The sequence below is a fragment of the Macaca nemestrina genome, chromosome 1, assembly GCF_043159975.1.
Source record: "Macaca nemestrina isolate mMacNem1 chromosome 1, mMacNem.hap1, whole genome shotgun sequence".
NCBI classification, from domain to species: domain Eukaryota; kingdom Metazoa; phylum Chordata; class Mammalia; order Primates; family Cercopithecidae; genus Macaca; species Macaca nemestrina.
This window is the reverse complement of record NC_092125.1, coordinates 172715081-172734001: the sequence shown is the minus strand read 5'-3', so window position 1 is coordinate 172734001 and position 18921 is coordinate 172715081. Positions and strand designations below refer to the sequence as shown.

The following is an 18921-nucleotide window of genomic DNA, read 5'->3' as shown; positions in this document are numbered from 1 at the left end:
CAATGCACTTTCATGATAACCTACTAAATCTTCCCAAGGACCCAGTTTGGTAGTCACTATTGATACCCTTTACAGCAGAGGGACCTGAGAAGCTGAACGACTTGGCAATAGTCACAAGAGAGTGGGGGAGCTGAGACTCCTAGCCTGGGCACTCTCTCTCCACTCCCCACCTTGTGTGGGCCTCCTTCCAAGACCCCAGAGGGTAGGATCCACTGATTATCATTACTCTCAGACAACCAGGACTCTCATCTGTTGCATACTACAGGACCAAAAAAGCTCCCATGAGTTCTTCCTTCTTCACACACCTTAACTCAATATATACCGCTGAGGAAGACATCTTTAAAAATGCAGGACAATCCCTTGAACCCAGAAGGCGGAGGTTGCAGTGAGCTGAGATCGCGCCACTGCTCTCCAGCCTGGGAGACAGGGTGAGACTGCATCTCAAAAAAAAAAAAAAAAAGAAAAAGAAAAGAAAAGAAAGAAAGAAAGAAAAATGCTGACCCTTCCTTGAAGTTTTTCAAAGATTCCAGATTCAAATGCCCAAGATTGAACTTCATCAATACATACCTATACATACCACCACCAATATCATCCCATTCATGGAGTTTACCAAGGGGAAAAAAGCTCTTTGAATGCCAAAGGCCAGTCCTCCCTGCCAGTTGATAATGGCACCTATGTTGTCAGTTCAGCTGATCACTCCAGGCAGTAGCCAAAGAATAAAGAATAACCCTTCCCAGCACACAGACTGTTGAAACCAGCTTGAGTATAACTGAGTCACTTTGAGCCACTCGTATCCTGGAGCCTGTTAGCAACAGGTATCACAAAGCGTACTCTGAAAGCATTGAAGCATAATGCAGGTTTTACCAAAAGTTTCTTCATGGAGATAGAGGAGGAGGTTCCCATTTTATATGATAAAGCAAAACCTCCTCTAACTCATTCCTGGAAATCTCTCTGGTTCCCCAAAGCACCTTTCGGTATAGCTGCTCCTCCCTCTCTCCTTCTTCCTGCAACTTCTCTACACCCATTCCTCTCCTGTAGCCGCCGCCACCATGCCCCGTATCTCTCTTTCAGTAAAGCAACTGGCACCCCTAGCCATCAACCCTACTCAGGAAACCTAAGAGTATTCCTTGGGATCTGTTCTTTTTAAAATTTGGGAGCTGTTGAATAGAAAGAGAGAGAGCTGGAGAAAAATACAAATCTAAAAACTGTTGATTTCATTATTGTTCCTGCCCAAAAATACTAACATAATAGCCAACATTTTCTGCTCCCGATTCTTTGCATACTTTCTCTCTAATGCTCAAAACAGCCCTATAAGGCAAATAAAGATCTCCATTTTACAGATGAGAATGCTGAGGCTTAGAGGAATCAAAACTTCTTACCAGCTATAGATGTAAAGTGGCAGGCCTAAATCTACCTGACTTTAAAACCCATGCATACCCCAGCAGACTTCACAGAGGCAGAACATTGGGCTGCTTTTCCTTTGGCAGCTGCCCTCTCCTCCCAGCCACTCAACTCAAGCCAGCTGCAGGCCCCTCTCCCATTCCACCTTGTGGTTCCTCTGGCCAGAGGGAAAAGGAAGTTTGTTACCTTTCAGCTGATAGACCCACTTCCTGAGCCAGCTCAAGGTGCTGGTGCACACATGGCCCAGCTCTCCCATGCCAGAGACCTGCTCACTACCCTCTAGTCACATCTGGGACATATTTAAAATTACCTCTAACCACAACTGCAAAGTAAGATGGCAAGAGATTAAGCAAATGCCATAGGCTTGCTTGCTAAGGTTCAGCACAGGAGATCCATGTCCCTACTTCCCCTACTCTGGCTCTGCCCAGGAAAACTGGGCAACTTCATATGGGAAGTTTGATCCAATTGTTTCCACTTGAGAGCAAGTACAGAATCCTTGGATGTCTTCTGGACTCAGTGACTTCTTGCAAGTGGGGAGTGATGGGAGGTGGTGGAGGGTGAGTTGTGAAGCAATCAGCCTTGAAACCAAACTGGCCCAAGCACGTGTCCTAGCTGTGCTGCTCACTATCTGTGTAGCCCTGGGTAAGTTACCTAACTTCCCACCTGCAGTGGTGTTTCCTCGCCTGAATATGAGAGGGTTGTTAAGGATTAATGACAGAAAGCCTGCATCTAAAACAAAGGCTTCAGTAAATGTAATTTATCCTCATTATTATTCCCAGTGGGAGCGTTGGCTCTCTCCTATCCTCCCTAGCAATGGGGCAATCTTTTAACCTCTGGGCCCCAAATTTCCTCACCTGCATTGGCTGGTCAGAGGCCATGATCTCTCAGGTCCCTTCCTGCATTGGTTATCTATGAAGCAAACTCCATTTGACATTTATTTTCCTGCTTGTTGGCTGAAAATAAGTTCACTCATTCCCAAAACCTCTTGGAAAAAGAGGGACTCTGCTTGGCATAGGCTGTCATTGGAAACAGCTCTTCTTTTCCAGAAGAGCAATAAAAAACATGTGTTGTTTGCTGTTTGTTCAAGTTCAGAGGGAAGGAGAGATGATGACAGTGAATTCATGTGACACAGAGACCTGGGATGGAATCGAGGTGGGAGGACAGGTATTTTTAGTATATTAAATCCACAATCTGGGGTTTTGAGGGGCCTTCTACTCTGTGTAAGTTTGCCTAGAGTACATACCTGTTGTGTGATAAAAATAACAGTGTGGCATTCTTACAGTCCTCCATCCTGGAGTGGAACTTTTCAAATCAGAACCCCGGGAGTGACAGTCAACATTGAAGGGTGCCAAGGACAGGGAGCAGGGACATGATGAAATAAGTATTAGTCCGTGATAGAGAGGAGGAGAAAAGGAGAGAAAGAGAAGCAGTACGATCTGGGCTCTGATCAGCTGGGCCCCTGCTGTTGGCCAAGCAAGCAGGCTTTGCCAGGAGCTTCCCGAAGGCAGCTGTCCAGCCAACCCCATGCAAGCTCCTGCCAGGAGGCATCATTACAGACGAGTGTCTGATCAGCTCCATCGAGATCACATTAAAGGCTCTCCTACCCACCCCCCTTCTGAAAGAGTGTTACCGTTTGGACAGATTTTCAGGGTCACTTTCTGACCCATCTCTGGAAAAACAATCACTGTCAGACCCCTCCTGACTTATTTGCTAATGGGAACAAAAACCATACATCTTTATTCAAAATAAAGAATGATGCCCAGCACTAGCCCTTGGGCTCTTTGAAGGACTTCTGCTTCCTTTTCCCTTGCATGTTCCACTACCCTTTGGCCACTCCTGGAAATAAGTCCCCTTCCAGGTAAGCATGCTTTGACTAATTAATTTATTCCATCTGTTCTTTCCTCTGGAACTTTCACCATGACACAGAAGGTTCTGAAACAGATTTGGTTCTTATATTGATAACCAGGTAACCGATAATGGATGGAGAGTAGAGTATGGAGGGCTGAAGGAAAGGGGCATATAAGTTTTGTCCCCTTACATGTGCCTGACTTTTAGGCAAATCTCTGATTTATCCAGTCCATTAAAGGCATGGAGACATCTGAAACTGCATATGAAAAAAGCTAATCTCTGCATTGCAAGGGAGTTTTTAAAACCATACCCTGTTCAGGTCACTGGTAGAAAGAACGAGGAGGAAGGGAAGTAAACAAACTAATGAATTAACTGTTCATGATTCATGTGAATAAATGAATAAACACACTAATGGAGTGCCGACCACGAGCCAGCTCCTCAACCAGGTGGTTTATTTGCTTTTTAACTCTCAGGACAAGTTTGTGAGTCGGTAGAATAATGCCTGTGTTACAGGCAAGACAACTATACCTCACAGAAGTGGAATAACTTGCTTTCGGACACTCAGACCTTGAGTGGCAGAGCACAATTCAAACCTACATCAGCATCACTCTAAAATCTACTCCTCCTCCCAAGCCACACTGAGACATGCGCATTTCTTTGCTGTGAGTTTGTCTCTTCTAGAATTCTGATGACTCAGAGTCTTTGGCAGGACCCCATCATGTCTTCAGAGGTGGGGAAAATCAGCGACCGCTGCTAGGGTGGGCAAGCTCTCCCTGACAGCCTGGGAGAAGCAAACATTGCCTTCTATGCACAGGCTTCCTTCATTGAGTTAGTTACCTTTATTTGAAGTCAAATGCCGTTTATCTAAATTGACAGCAGGTTGCTGATCAAATATTACTGAGTCTTCTCTAGGTGTGAACCTGGGTGAGTTCCCCTGTATACCCTTGGTTAATGCTTTGTGACTGTGGGAGCCAGAACCGAGGAGTCTGGCTCAGCCTAACGCAATGTGACAGCTAACATCCAAAGGAGAAAATAGTCCCTCTCTACTGTTTCCCACATTCCCCATGTTTACAGCGTGCATATTACAAACCCAGTCTGCAATGGACTTTTTAACACACTAGGTGTTGCCACTTGGAAAGATTACTTTTACATTTGCAATCTTTGCATTGTGTTCCCTGCTATGGATTATGGGCAAGCGAATGAAAAGCAAGCGTTCAATGTAATTGTGTGTTTGGTTCCTCTGATACCCTGTTGGAAGAGGCTTACCAAGGGAGAGGCCCAGGCCATATAGGCTGGGGTGCAGATGCTGGTGGCCAGGCTCAGTGCCCCAGAGGTTCACGATGGCTCTCAGTTGACGTTGAGGCACTCTGAGGGAGTCAGGACAGACTTTCTTCAGTGCAAGAGCAATGCCCGTTCCAGCCTGGAGTCGATTGCGATAACCTTGACAACAGGAACAATGAATGGCACATCATTTTCCTGAGGATGCATCGGTACACGGAAAGATCTCTGCCAAATCTCATCCCCTTGCCAAGGCTTCCAGGTGTTTCTTTGTGTTCGCGCAGAGAACTAACATCATTTTTTCCTTCAGTTCAGAAGAGGTGGTCCAAAGTGTTTAAGCGACAGTAGTTGCAACATGTCAGAGTGGGAATTTATTATCTCAGCCCCAATAGGTCTTAATAAGCCTTACACAACTGTTTAGGCATTTATTCTATTAACGGCTGTTCATTCTGGTGGCTTCACCTGAATATTCATGATCTTCCTATCCCCAGAGCTTCAGCATAGCAGCTGCTTAAAACCCGCAGCAAATGTTCAAGAGAGTTCCACAAATATAAACACCCTCACAGCTGAATGTTCCAGCTCTGGCCTCACAGAGGCTAAGCCATGAAACATTTATGTGAAGTGGTTTTTGGAGGGCAGCATTTACAAAACTTAAATAATCTTTCCCCTTTGGGGAGCCTCAACTCTGTTTGAAACATGACCACAAGGACAAAGGGTCCAGGAGGACCCAAGTCCACAAAGATAACTGCCCCCTCCTTGCTTCCTCCTAGAAAGGGAGGTTCTGAATAAATTCGAACTGGAAGGGAGCTAGAGTGAGTTTGGGGGGTGGGCCGGGTGGATGTGCAACCCACTTCAGGGGAGAGGGCCAAGTCAGCTCCTTGTGAAAGAGTGAGGTGGTTTGTACAGGGAATATTTTTAGTGTAAATATATCAAAAGAGAAAGCATTGGTGGTGGTTTTTCCAAAGGGATATAACCAGGAATGACAGGATTAAATTAGCGAGAGCACAATCTGACATGAAATTTTGTGAGATCTCCCTCTTGAGCATATGTTTCCTGCCTTTCAAGTCAGAATGCAAAGTAGAAAAAGTTCAGGCCCATCTTTATGATTGGACAAATCTCCCCCTTGGGCAAGTCACTTAACCATTTTGTGCCTCAACGTCCTCATTTATAAACTAGAGGGGAGGGGGATGTTGTGTCAAAGAAGATGACGAAGTGATGGCATTGTGTAAACCAATAATGTAGTATAATTAATGTATTAGAAATACACATTCCCATTGTCTTTGACTTATCCAGAGAATATTTTGTAAGAATTAGTTTAAAAGCATAAAGTTAAAGATAAGTAAGCATACTTTTCTAGCCTGTTTGTGGAAGACCAAGCTCACCTTGACCAGTGAGGACAGTAGGGGGAACAAGGATATGGGAATGTAGTGAAAAGAACATGGGTTGTGGAGTCAGATTAACCTGGATTCAGCATTACTGCTGCAATTTGGGCAAATAATGCAGCTTTTCTGAACCCAGTTCCTTCATTTGTAATATGTAAAAAAATACCTTACACGTTTGTCACAAGGTTTGAGATGTGTGCAATACACAGCACAGTGCCTGGCACGACATAGCTGCACACCAGATGTGATTTCCTTCTCCCACCTCTGGTATGGGAGCACAGCTAGCCTGTCAGCCCGAGCAGGCCCACCCTACAGCCCCCTACCCATAGCAGTGGTGATCTGGGAGCCCACAGTTAGGTGGACAGACAGAATAGCACGGTTGCCAGCCAGTGACTTCTCCAGGCAGTACACCACCTCTGCAGGTCAAGAATCTGGGTTCATTCTTCCCTGGGAACTCTATGGGCTGAAAAAGAAGGAGAGAGAGAAAGGCTTTTTGGAACTTCTGAAGGAAGACGCCCACCCCCGGTCAAGGCTCCACTGCTTGTGCCTCCCCAGAATGCACATGGGAAATGCTCACATGTGTTGTCATCCGCTTTTTGTATGCATGTCCCTCAATAGGGAACTGCTTCTCCACCTTTTGTAAATGCCATCTTTGGATTCGCAAAAAAAACCTCAAATCCTTTCACAGTATCTGGAATTCCAAAATAAAAGAAATACAATGACCAACATCCACTCAATGTGATGGTAATATCAACGTGTTTTTTAAGCTGTGCAAGCTTTCTCCCTAATGCAGCTTCATATCCCAAGCTTGAAAAAAAATCATAATATAAATGAGAATGAGAGAATCAAACATGGTAAAAATGAATTAATATAAGCAGGTATCAAATGTTATAATAGAGGAGCAGAGCACGTCCCTGGGAGCATTGAGGAAGAGGGAGTCTGCTGAGAGAACTAGGGACAGAGCTGCAGAGAGAAGGGCACAATTTGAGTGTACATTTTCTGAATGGAAAAGCTGGAACAGTTATTCCAAGGACAGGCAACTGAATGGACAAGGTTCTTAAGGGAAGGAAAAGGATGATGTGATAAGGAAATGATAAAAAGCTCCTTATGGCTGAAGTGGTTGAGTGGGGAGCACTGTTGGAGAAGGTTCCAGAACTTTGTGCTGGGCTGAGGTGCTGGACTATATCCTATAGGCAGGGGTGGAATAATATCATCAGGACTCTATTTCAAAAGAAAAATGCATGCATGTGTATGATGTTTAAAAATTGAGTTAGGAAGACCAAAGACAAAGAGATCCTAAGCCATTGATCTCACCCTGCCAATTACCCCGCAAGGTGGCCATTGTTTCTATTTCCCTATAACAGTAAGGAAACTGGAGCTCAAAGCAGCCCATGACTTGCTCTTAAGCTGTTAAGTGGCAGAGCTGAGACTCAAACACAGACCTCTTGATTTCAAGTCAAGGGCTCTTTTTACTTCTCACAACTCATTAGCTACTACAACCACAAAATGCAGACCCTGAGTTGCTTTCAGGGGTTCTGAACTTCTTTATGCTATGGACCCATTTAACAGTCTGGTGAATCATGGACCTCTTTTCAGAGTAGTATTTTAAATACATAAAAGAAGGAAGTGCATTGAGCAACTAAAGTTACTATGTATGTTGTGATCAAATATATACACATTATCAAATAGATAGCTACCAAATCCATGTATCAAAATATTTCAAATAGTGTGCTATAGCAAGAATAGGGCTTCTGTATTCATGCATCACAAAGCAAGCTCTATTAGAGGGATTAATATTTACCAGAATTTCAAGATAGTGGTAAATGTAAATAATGTTTCAAGACATCTTCAACGACTGCAATGTGATATGAAGATATCTGTGATTTCTAGTGATGACAAAGTCCTGGTTTTTGCTAATATTACTGTGACTCTCCATTGCTAATATTATTGCTCTCCATCATAATTAGTAGACATGATAAATTTCTTTTAGAGATTAGTGAACATAAAGGCATAATTTCTTTTCTCATCTAAATTCAAATATCCTTGAATAATATCCATGAACCCTGGTAAAGAACCTCAGAAAATATTTCGAATTTCAGATAGTCTATAAAGTGATTTCTAAAATATTTAGGAAGTAGAACTTTTTTTTCCAAATGAACCAAGAAGTCGAATTTCCATGATGAAATAGTTCAAAGCAGAAAATCTCTGGCTGAAGCTGTGTAGGAAGGACTCCCAAGTCTCCTCATTGTGCCTCTTAGACCCATGAACCCCAAATGGAGCCAACCCATAAGACATCTCCTTCACAGAAAACACTTTGTTATGGTTTCCAGCACTTGTTGGCAGTGCTCAGCTTTCTCAAGGCAAGGGTCTAGACAGTTTTCTGGTGATAGCAGCCCTTTCCTGAAAAGACACTGTCATTCCACTCTCAGGAAAGCTTGCTTTAAGGGCAAGTTTCTGAACAACCGGGGAACTTCAGGAATATGCCAGGGTTAGCATTGTTCGTACACAGGCCTGCTTCCAGTGAACAGTAAGGGTTTCGAGCTAATAAGGAAATAATCCATTTTCAGCAGATGAAAGAAGAGGGATCAGAAAGGTAACTTGAGCTGAGAGTAATAACGGTGCCAAAAACTTATAATGGAAACTATCTGAAGAATCCAAGACCCTTTGTTAGATATGAATGATTTCTTTTTTCTGGTGAGAAGTGTATGGAGAACATGAGAAGAAGGGCCTGAGTGGATTTTATGAAAAAATCCTCTGTCTGGGGAAGAAGGGTTTGGGGTTAGGTTGCAGCTCCACTGTATCCTTCAGTTGCATAACAGGGAGGGAGTTGAAAGATGTTCAAACCACCACAATATGATGTGCTCTGTCTTTGAACTCTTTCTTCCAGATTTTAACTGTAAGTTCATACATGTTTCCCCAAAATCCCTCTAGCTAGGTGTGCAATAGACAGCAGACAGAAACAAATTTAATTAACAAAGAATTCTTAACATTGCACACACCTGGAGTTCCCCGCTCTTAGCGCCAGCATCTGTACTGTAATAGTCAGCAAGAATCCACCTAATCAAGATACCTATATATAACAATACTTCAAAGCTCTTAGGAGCAGAATTTTTTAAAACATCGAATGGATTTTGTTGAAAATGTCTAACCCCCTTCTTAAATACGAACTAGAACCTGTGGCCTTTACTATCAAAAGACAAAGAATTATAAAAGGTATGGAGTGGGCTATCATATCAGTTTATAGTTCCTTTTATTCATTCATTCATCTAATTATTCAAAAACTATTTATTGAATGGTTTTGATGGTCGATGGGCTGAATGAGGTGCCGGAGAAACACTGCAGAACAAGACCCGGTCCTTGTTCTCATAGAAGACATAGAGAGCAGACAGGCATTACACCAATGATTATTCCATTCCTCCTCATTCTCAGCCTTCAGTGTGACTAACAATCATCCAGGAAGCTTGCTTAAAACCACATATTCCAAAATCACCAGACCTGAAGTGGGGCTGAGGAATTAGCATTTTTTTAATGCGTTCCGCGGTGAGTCTGGTGCGGGTTTGTTGAAGAATCGTGCAACTAATGAGGCTACAGAACAGTCTCTCTGTGTTTCCTGTGGCCCCCGAGTCTTCTATCCCAAGCTTTCCACACAGGAATGCTCATTTCTTGCTTCACAGCCCTTAGTCTTTGCCTGCACACTTTCTTAGAACTCAGTCTTTAAACACTAGGTTCCAAGCGTTAAATAATTTATTTTTAGGGAAAACTCTGATTCCCACCAACATACTCTGAAAACACCTTCAGCATTTTCCTGCAGCTCCCTGTTCCCTAACCTGAATCCCCTGCCACTCCACCCTTTCAGAGAGCTGTATCGTTTCTCTATCCTGTGAGGTTCAGCAGTGAGAGAAGTTTCACACCCCTTTGGACACGGAGAGTCACTTTCTGCTTGCAAGGTGCTTGAGTCCTTCCAATAGGAAACCATTCAATAGCCCATCACACCTGGTATTATCAAAGGGCGTAACTGTTTCACCTCTTCATGCCTCCTGTTACAAACACACATGTGTTCGCTCACACATCTATATGTGTATAAGTAGGTTTGCATATAAAACTATCTAAATAAATAAAATCTGTCATTTTCTTAATGTTATCAAAAGATATCCATTTTCAAATTCTCACGTACAAACCATATACAGCCAGCAGTCCATATGAAAATGCGACTCTTCTCAATTCTATTTTCATAAAGCTACTACAAAGGAAAGAATCCCAGTCTCAAAGTATAATGGCCCTTTCTCTTCCTACAGATAACAGAGTTAGGATCATGCCTTGACATGACCCTGTGCCTGGACCTTACTGTGACTTAGCCCATGACTCCAACAAATTAAGGCAAGACTAGCTTTCATCTCCCTCCCAAGCACAAATTGTTGCTGCTTAATAATCTCCGAACCAACTAACTATATCCCAGTAGATTCTAATACTTGTGAAAGTCACTCCCTACATTTTAAATTTCTTCATAATATGGTAATACCTTACTATTAAAAAAGTAGGTGTTTGGGGTGAGCTGAATTTGTGAAAAGTGTGAATTATAAAGTATATCTTTTCAGAGAAATTTTGTTACTATAAAATACAACTAAATTAAGTAAGTATTGCCTAGTAGAAGGCATGCTGCCCTGCCCTGCTCTAATGAGTGGATGAGAATAATTTGTAATTCACATACAAACGTACTTAATTGCTTTTTTAAATGTTCCTAGCATAGGGCACACATGCTTCCAAAGGACACATCACAGGAATTAACCAAAGCTGGTTCTGGAAATACTCAGTAGGGATTTTATAGCAGATTTAAGCACTGGATAATTTTTTGAAGTCTATATCAGCCCAAAACTTCCATGATTATGTGACAAACTCAATTTAACATATCTTTTTTTAAATTAGATAAAATTATTTTGAGTTATCATGAAGTCTACACTAGTAACACCCAAATTGAAAGATTCTGCTGAACCCAATTACTCTGTTTTCTGATTTTTGTAGGAAAGTTGATATTTGGTGTCCTGCCAAGAGCATCATGTTCCATGATATCTAAATGAAGAAAAGTAGAAAACTTTACTTCAAAGATAAAAAGAGTAGCACAATAATAAAATTAGCAACTGACATTTATGTCATAGTGTACAATTTACTTCCAAATGCTCTATCTTTTTAAATTCACACTTATTCTGTACAATAAGTAAAGAGAGTTATTATTAATAATTCCATCTTAAAGTCAGAGAATCCAAGAATCTATAAGCTCTTTTAGGATCGCGGTTCAGGTCTTCTGACTCCAGAGTCTACCTGGTGTATAATAGAAGCTCAGTGTGTATTAGTTTAATAAATGAACAAATTAATTAATTAAAGTAATTAAGGATATCCTAGCTAATTAAAAGAAAGCACTACTAGGCAAAGGAAACTAGTCGTTTCAACACTAAACATCTCTCAGATGCTTAGGAATACAGCAATGCTGTCATAATACATAGCCAGGACTGGCTACATGATTTGCAGGGCCTGCTGTAAAGTGAACACATAAGGACCCTTATTCAAAAATCATTAAGAAATTCAGGAGAGTAACAACAGAGCATTCAAGCACATGATCCTTCAAAGAGCAGGGAGCCCTGATGACTACACAGATTGTTCATCCTTGAAGCCTGCTCTGCTCAGAACATTTTAAAGCTTAGAGCACTAACTCCTGGAAGAAATGATACCACCCTGTGGATAGCGTTTTTAATATTTGGTAGGTGGGCAGGTTCTTGGTTGGTACAAGGAGGTTCTGCCGGTTCATAGTGGGCAGGAGCCAAGGATTCCAGAGATCTTTAATGGCACGGACAGTTCTGAACTATGAAGAATCTTTCTGCTTCTCAGAGAGCTTTTGAATGTTCCACAGATATTTATATGGCTGAAAAGCCTGTTTTTTTAATTATCTAGCTTAAAATCTACCTTTGCTTTACATATCTTGAATTTTCCAGGAATATGACTACCATGTCAATTCTGGAAATGTTGTGTGCTGCTAGTTTAGAACTGTAACGACATCAGTACTTCTTGTGGCATATGAGGCACCAAAGTAACCTACCTGCATCACTCTGCATTTGTAACTGTCACATCATTCAAAGTGATTCAGCAGAGTAGTGTGAAGTTCTGACTCCTTCATCATATCTTCTGGCACTAGCCATACTTTTACATAAAGGAATATGTATTATTTTATCATAAACTGTTTTCATTTTATTTCCCCTTTAAATTACAGTTAGGGTATTTTTTTTCCTAATTGGATGAAGGTAGGTTGTAATATTGAATCATTTCATTTCATGTTGGCAAAAGGAGATTTCAAAATACTTGTTATATAAAGTGGCTTTGGGTATGAAAGAGTTGGTAACCATAGATTTACAGGCATAAGATTACAAAATGTTTGAGCTGGAAAGAATTTGGGGGATTATCTAATTCACTAACAGATAAGGAAATTGAGTCTGAAACAAATTCTTTATCTTGCCTAAGGTCACCCAGCAATTATTGGCAATGCCAGGACTTGGAACCATGCTGTTTTCCAGGACTATAAAAAAAAAATTCATTCTTTCCTTTTTATTGTCCTTCCTTCCTTCTTTCTTTTCAATAAGTGCAACTGAGCTCCTGCAGGTCAGGCATTGGGGTGGTCTTGATAATGCAGAGATGACTAAGACACAGCTCCAGTCTTTAAGGAGATCACAGGCTGTCTGGAAAACAGGACAGAGCTTGAATATGGTATAGCATGCCTTAGAGTAAACCTATGTTCAAAACATTACAAGGAGCAAACGACTGATCCTTTTCCTGGGAGTTTCCCGGTGATAGTGAAATTTGAATACTGAGGTGGGAGAAAGGCTTGGCCCAGTAGGAATAGTGTCACCCTCATTTAAGCAGTTGCCCTGCCCAGGTGTGCAAAGCCACAATGGCCAAAACGAGACTATCTGTAATCAGGTATCGACTGCCCACAGCCCAGACACAGTTGGAGCCCTTAATGGCAAGAGTACAAATAGAAGCACAGGCTTGTCATTATCTTACCCAACACAGCCCTGAGACCAAGCAGAGGGCAGGGCTGTTTCAGAACACTTGGGACTTCATGAGGTTGACAGGGAGGAGGGAAATGAAAGGGAAAGTCTCCAGGCTGCTCCCTGGGTTACAAGGGCCTGATAAGCCCCTGGATTTCTGCAGGCAGTGGCCAGAGTGCAAGCTAAGAAAATAGCTTGTTGATTGCTGAAGTGATTAAGTGGATCGCCTTATTGATTCTTACCTAGCTTGGAACAGACCTCAATAACCAACATCAAGTGCTTTAATAAGAGCAAAGGAAAGATTTACTGGATGCGAGTGCTTTTCATTAGAGAGGACTGAGGGGAAATAAAACATACTGACCCACCAGTGAGGGGCCACGGCATGGCTTCCAGCCTGGTGACTGCCAAGCAGACAGGAAGGTGAGTAAGAGGAAGTCAAATGAGACAGCCCTTGGGCCTGAGCTTATCAAAGCGTTCAAAAAGAATTTCCACAGATTGCTAGATTGTCTGCTTCCCTTCTCTTCCTCTCCACACTGCAAATCTCACCACCCAGGAAGCAAGGACACAGTCAGAGTGGCTGCTGCTTACTGCGCCCAAAACCAGGCACCAGCTTGGACTTTTGGTAAGGATGGCCTCTAATCGTCACCTCAACCCTACAAGGAGTGTATAATTTTCTTCACATTACAAAGAAGTAAACAAAAAGTAAAGAAGACACTCAAATGGTGGCCTGTCATCTCAGCATTTTGGGAGGCTGAGGCAGGAGGACCACTTGAGCCCAGAAGGCCAAGACCAGCCTGGGCAACATGGTAAAATCCTGTCTCTACCAAAAATACACACACACACACACACACACACACACACACACACACACACACACACAAATTAGCTGGGCATGATGGCATGCACCTGTAGTCCTAGCTGCTCAGGAGGCTGAAGTGGGAGGATTACTTGAGCCCAAGAGCTCAAGGTTGCAGGGAGCCATGGTTGCACCACTGTGCTCCAGCCTGGGTGACACAGTGAGACCCTGTAATAAAATAAATTAAAAAAAAAAAACAATCCAGATAACTGTAGCACCAAGGTCTAGGATAAAAATTTTCTGTGGGCCTCTATTTTTCCTCTCAAGGCTTTGAGTTGAATACACTCTACCCTGCATAAATTGGCCAAATTTTTATTTTTAATCAGCAATTGCTGTGTGTCAGGTGTCAATCAAGTAGTACCCCATTTGATCTTCACAGCCAGTTTAGAAGTTGGCCCTGTGATTATTATCCCCATTGTAGAGATCAGTCAACTGAGGCTTGGAGCGTTAACTTGCCCAAGGGTTCTTCAGTTAGCATGCAGCAAAATGGGACCCTAAACACACTGTTGTCAGAATCCAGGTCCTAAACTCTAATCAACTACATCTAAAAGAAAGTATAAATGAAAAACACAGGTGGCAGTCTAAGAAGACACAAAAGAATGCAAAGACTACATCCATTCATTCAAATGTTCAACAAATACCTATTAAGCTCCGACTGTACCGCAAGCATTTTTTTTAACCCTGAGGACATACAAAGTGATGATCAAAAAAGGCTGTCATGGGAATAATTTCTTTTGAAGACAGCAGATAATAATAGAGGAAAATATAAGATAAATAAGAAGAGTCCTGCAAGAGGGAAGTACAATACAGAAAATAAACCAGGGCAAAATGGGCAATTCTGCATTATATTGGGTGGTCAGGTAGGTTTCACCTGAGAAAGTTGCCTATAAGCTGAGGTTTCAAGGACAAGAAGGTACTAACCTTGCAAAGGTTTGGTTGAAACACCTTCTAGGCAGGAGACAAAGCGAGTGCCAAGGCCATAAGGCAGGAATGGACTTGGTGCCTCCACAGAAGAGGAGGAGGCTGCAGTGATGAGTGAGGGAATGGTAGAAGAGGAGGCCTGAAACGAGGGGCAGCGAAGTCTCTGGGGCCTGGCAGGCCATCACAAGAAACTGGATTTCATTCTAATTAAGAGAGGAAGCCATGGAAGCATTTGAAATATTTTCAATGATTTGCATTTTTAAAACGTAATTTTAACTGCTGTTTGGAGGGGACAAGAGGATGCAGGGAGACAAGAGGGGAGGCCACTGCAGGACTTCAGATGGAGCAATAATGTTGGCTCAGATCAGGTATAAGTGAGCTACATGAAGAAGTATCCACATCCTGAATGTAATTGGGGAAATTGCTGACCTCACTTGCCACTTTGCACTTGTGGAAGTGGACAGGAGCTGCTGCCTTTCTGATACTCCCGCATGGTGCCCCCTGCCAGCTGCTTTCATTATGTTTTGACCGGCTTCTGCCAAGTCAGACTACAAAAACTTCACTGAAATAACAGAATGTGATGCCGTCACCTCCTCTGCACACCCCAGGAGAGGGTTTTATAAAGTTTCACAAACAACAACGCCTGCTAGGAAGCCAGACAGCTCCCCTGACCACTGCCCAGGCTGACCCAGACAGAAGAGAGAAGCCACTGGCAGAGAACTCTGTGCTCTTCTAAACAGCCCCAGGGGCGGTTTGCCCTGTTCACTGTGGTCAAAGTGGCATTACTACTTCAGAAGAAATAGAAAATGAGGTGAACTAGAAGAAAACTGAAGTCACAATGAGATACTACCTCATATATTTAAAGGCAACTGAGAGACGCTGGGTTTCCTCCTGGCATGTCTGTGAAAATGCAAGAAAGGTCTGTCTACCACCAACTTGTTTAAATCAGGGGAAATTCATCAGAAGGATAATGAAGAACTTGACAGGGAGCATTCCTTTGTGTCGTGTTCTCAGGAGGGAAGACAGCCAGTAGCATGCAATTGTCTTCAGGTCTGACTGGGGGAGACAGAAGGTTGGGCACAAGGTGAACTGTCAGGAGAAAAAAAAATTAAGAGAACCTTAGAGAAGATGAGTCTTGTACATAATTGATCTGACAGAGCACTGCCCACCCCATCACTACAGCTGAAATATGGCCACTCTCTCATGTGGGAATGCACTTGCGTTTAAGGGCACCAGATGCCATCTATTAAGGAAAGTGTTTAAGCAGGAAAGATAACATGTCTGTCAGTGTGAGCTAGTGATTGTGGGGACTCAAAGACTACAACAGAGTCTCAGGATCAAAAAAATTCTACCTCTATCCTAAATAAAAAGGAATTTTATTCATCAAATGAATGAAGGAAGGGAGTGAATGACTTATGACAACCTCCCCTCCTGACGTTTGGTTTGTTAGTTGTACTCAGGGAAAAAAATGCTGTCCACTCTAGAGAACGTCATAAAAAGTGGTTCTAGAATTAGTCTCAGCTACCTGAGTTTGCTACTTCCTAAGGGTAGGGTAAAATAAATCCATTACTTCATCAACAAATACTTTTTAGTATTTGTCATTCTGCTAGGAACAATATTAAACAAGATAGGCACACCATCCCTGCCCTCATGAACTTAACAATTCAGTCAGTTTTCGAGTCTTTTTAGATATTTAGGCATATGTATTAGTCTGTTCTCACACTGCTATAAAGGACTGCCCAATACTGGGTAATTTATAAAGAAAAAGGTTTAATAGACTCACAGTTCTGCATGGCTGGGGAGGCCTCAGGAAACTTACAATCATGGTGGAAGGGGAAGGAAGCACATCCCTCCTCACATGATGGCAGGAAGGAAAAGTGCCAAGCAAAAGGGGGAAAAGTCCCTTATAAAACTATCAGAACTCTTGAGAACTCACTCACTATCACAAGAACAGCAGCATGGGGTAACCACCCCCATGATTGAATTACCTCCCACTGGGTCCCTCCCACAACACATGGGGATTATGGGAACTACAACTCAAGGTGAGATTTGGATGAGGGCACAGACAAACCATATCATTTATCTCCAGTCCTTCCCAAATCTCATGTCCTGATATCATTTCAAAATATAATTATGCCTTCCCAACAGTCCCCCAAAGTCTTAACTCATTCCAGCATTAACCCAAAAGTCCAAGTCAAAAGTCTCATCTAAGACAAGGCAAGTCCCTTCCACCTATGAGCCTGTAAAATCAAAAACAAGTTAGTTACTTCCCAGATACAATAGGGATACAAGCATTAGGTAGATATGCCTGTTCCAAATGGAAGAAATTGGCAAAAAATGAAGGGCTACAGTCTTCATGCAAGTCCAAAATCCAGCAAGAGGTGGGCTCATACAGCCTTGGGCAGCTCTGCCCCTGTGGCTTTTAGGGTACAGCCCCCCTCCCAGCTTCCTTCATGGGCTGCCAGTGAGTGTCTGAAGCTTTTTCAAGTGCATGGTGCAAGCTGTCAGCAGATCTACCATTCTGGGGATCTGTAGGACAGTGGCTCTTTTCCCATAACTCCACTAGGCAGTGCCCCAGTAGGGACTCTGTATAGGAGATCCAACCCCACATTTCCCTTCCACGCTGCCCTAGCAGAGGTTCTCCATGAGGGCTCCGTCCCTGCCGCAAACTTCTGCCTGGACATCCAGGCATTTCCATACATCCTCTGAATTCTAGGGAGTGGTTCCCAAGCCTCAGTGCTTGACTTCTGTGTACCTACAGGCTCAATACCACATGGAAACTGCTGAGGTTAAAAGCTTGCACCTTCTGAAGCCACAGTCCCAGCTGTATCTTGGCCACTTTTAGCCATGCCTGGGATGCAGGGCATCAAGTCCTGAGATCACACAGAGAAGCAATGCCTTGGGCTCAGCCCACAAAACCATTTGTTCCTCCTAGGCCCCCTGGCCTGTGATGGGAGGGACTGCTGTGAAAGTCTCTGACATGTCCTGGAGACATTTTTCTCATTGTCTTGGTAATTAACATTTGGCTCCTCATTACTTATGCAAATTTCTGCAGCCTGCTTGAATTTTTCCTCAGAAAATGGATTTTTCTTTCCTATCACATTGTCAGCCTGCAAATTTTCCAAACTTTTATGTTCTGCTTCCTTCTTAAACATAAATTCCATTTCCAAACAATATATTTGTGAATACATAAAACTGAATGCTTTTAACCACATTCAAGTCACACCTTTTATTTATTTATTTAATTTTATTTTTTCAAGATGGAGTCTCACTCTGTCACCCACGCTGGAGTGCAGTGGCACAATCTCGGCTCACTGCAAACTCTGCCTCCCAGGCTCAAGCAATTCTCCTGCCTCAGCCTCCCGAGCAGCTGGGATTACAAGTGTGCACCAAAACACCCACCTAATTTTTTTTTTTTTTGAGATGGGGTCTTGCTCTGTCACCAGTCTGAAGTGCAGTGGCACAATCTCAGCTCACTGCAACCTCTGCCTCCCAGGTTCAAGTAATTCTTCTGCCTCAGCCTCCTCAGTAGCTGGGACTACAGGTGTGCACCACCATGCCCAGCTAATCTTTGTATTTTTAATAGAGACAGAGTTTCACCATGTTGGCCAGAGTGATCTCGATCTCTTGACCTCATGATATGCCTGCCTCAGCCTTCCAAAGTGCTGGGATTACAGGCATGAGCCACCACACCCTGCCCACACCCAGTTAATTTTTATATTTTTCATAGAGACAGGGTTTCACTATGTTGGCCAGGCTGGTCTCAGAACTCTTGACCTCCAGTAATCTGCCCGACTCAGCTTCCCAAAGTACTGGGATTACAGGCATGAGCCACCGTGCGAGCCCCAAGTCACCTCTTGAGCACCTTGCTGCTTAAAAAATTTCTTTCACCGATACCTTAAATTGTCTCTCTCAGGTTCAAAATTCTGAAGATCTCTAGGGCAGAGGCAAAATGCCACCAGTCTCTTTACTAAAGGATAGCAAGAATTATTATTTTTCAAGTTCCCAATAAATTTCTCATCTCCATCTGAGACCACCTCAACCTGGACTTCATTGTCCATATCACTATCAGCATTTTGGTCAAAGCCATTCAACAAGTCTCTAGGAAGTTCCAAACCTTCCCACATCTTCTTGTCTTCTTCTGAGTCCTGCAAACTCTTCCACCCTCTGCCTGTTACCCAGCTCTAAAGTTGCCTCCACA

General features: G+C 42.9%; 1 long non-coding RNA gene across 2 annotated transcripts in view; it reads right to left on the bottom strand.

Moving 5' to 3' along the window:
• LOC139362027 (uncharacterized) overlaps positions 1-18921 on the bottom strand; it is a 151309-nt gene that overhangs the window by 12549 nt on the left and 119839 nt on the right. The window contains exons 3-7 of one of the 2 annotated variants that reach the window (XR_011620266.1): positions 15571-15809; positions 11998-12631; positions 6487-6600; positions 6233-6372; positions 4516-4689 (exon numbers count right to left, since the gene is read on the bottom strand). This is a non-coding gene — a long non-coding RNA (uncharacterized lncRNA). The remainder of the gene's footprint in view (positions 1-4515; positions 4690-6232; positions 6373-6486; positions 6601-11997; positions 12632-15570; positions 15810-18921) is intronic. The other variant, XR_011620268.1, reaches the window with a different exon arrangement.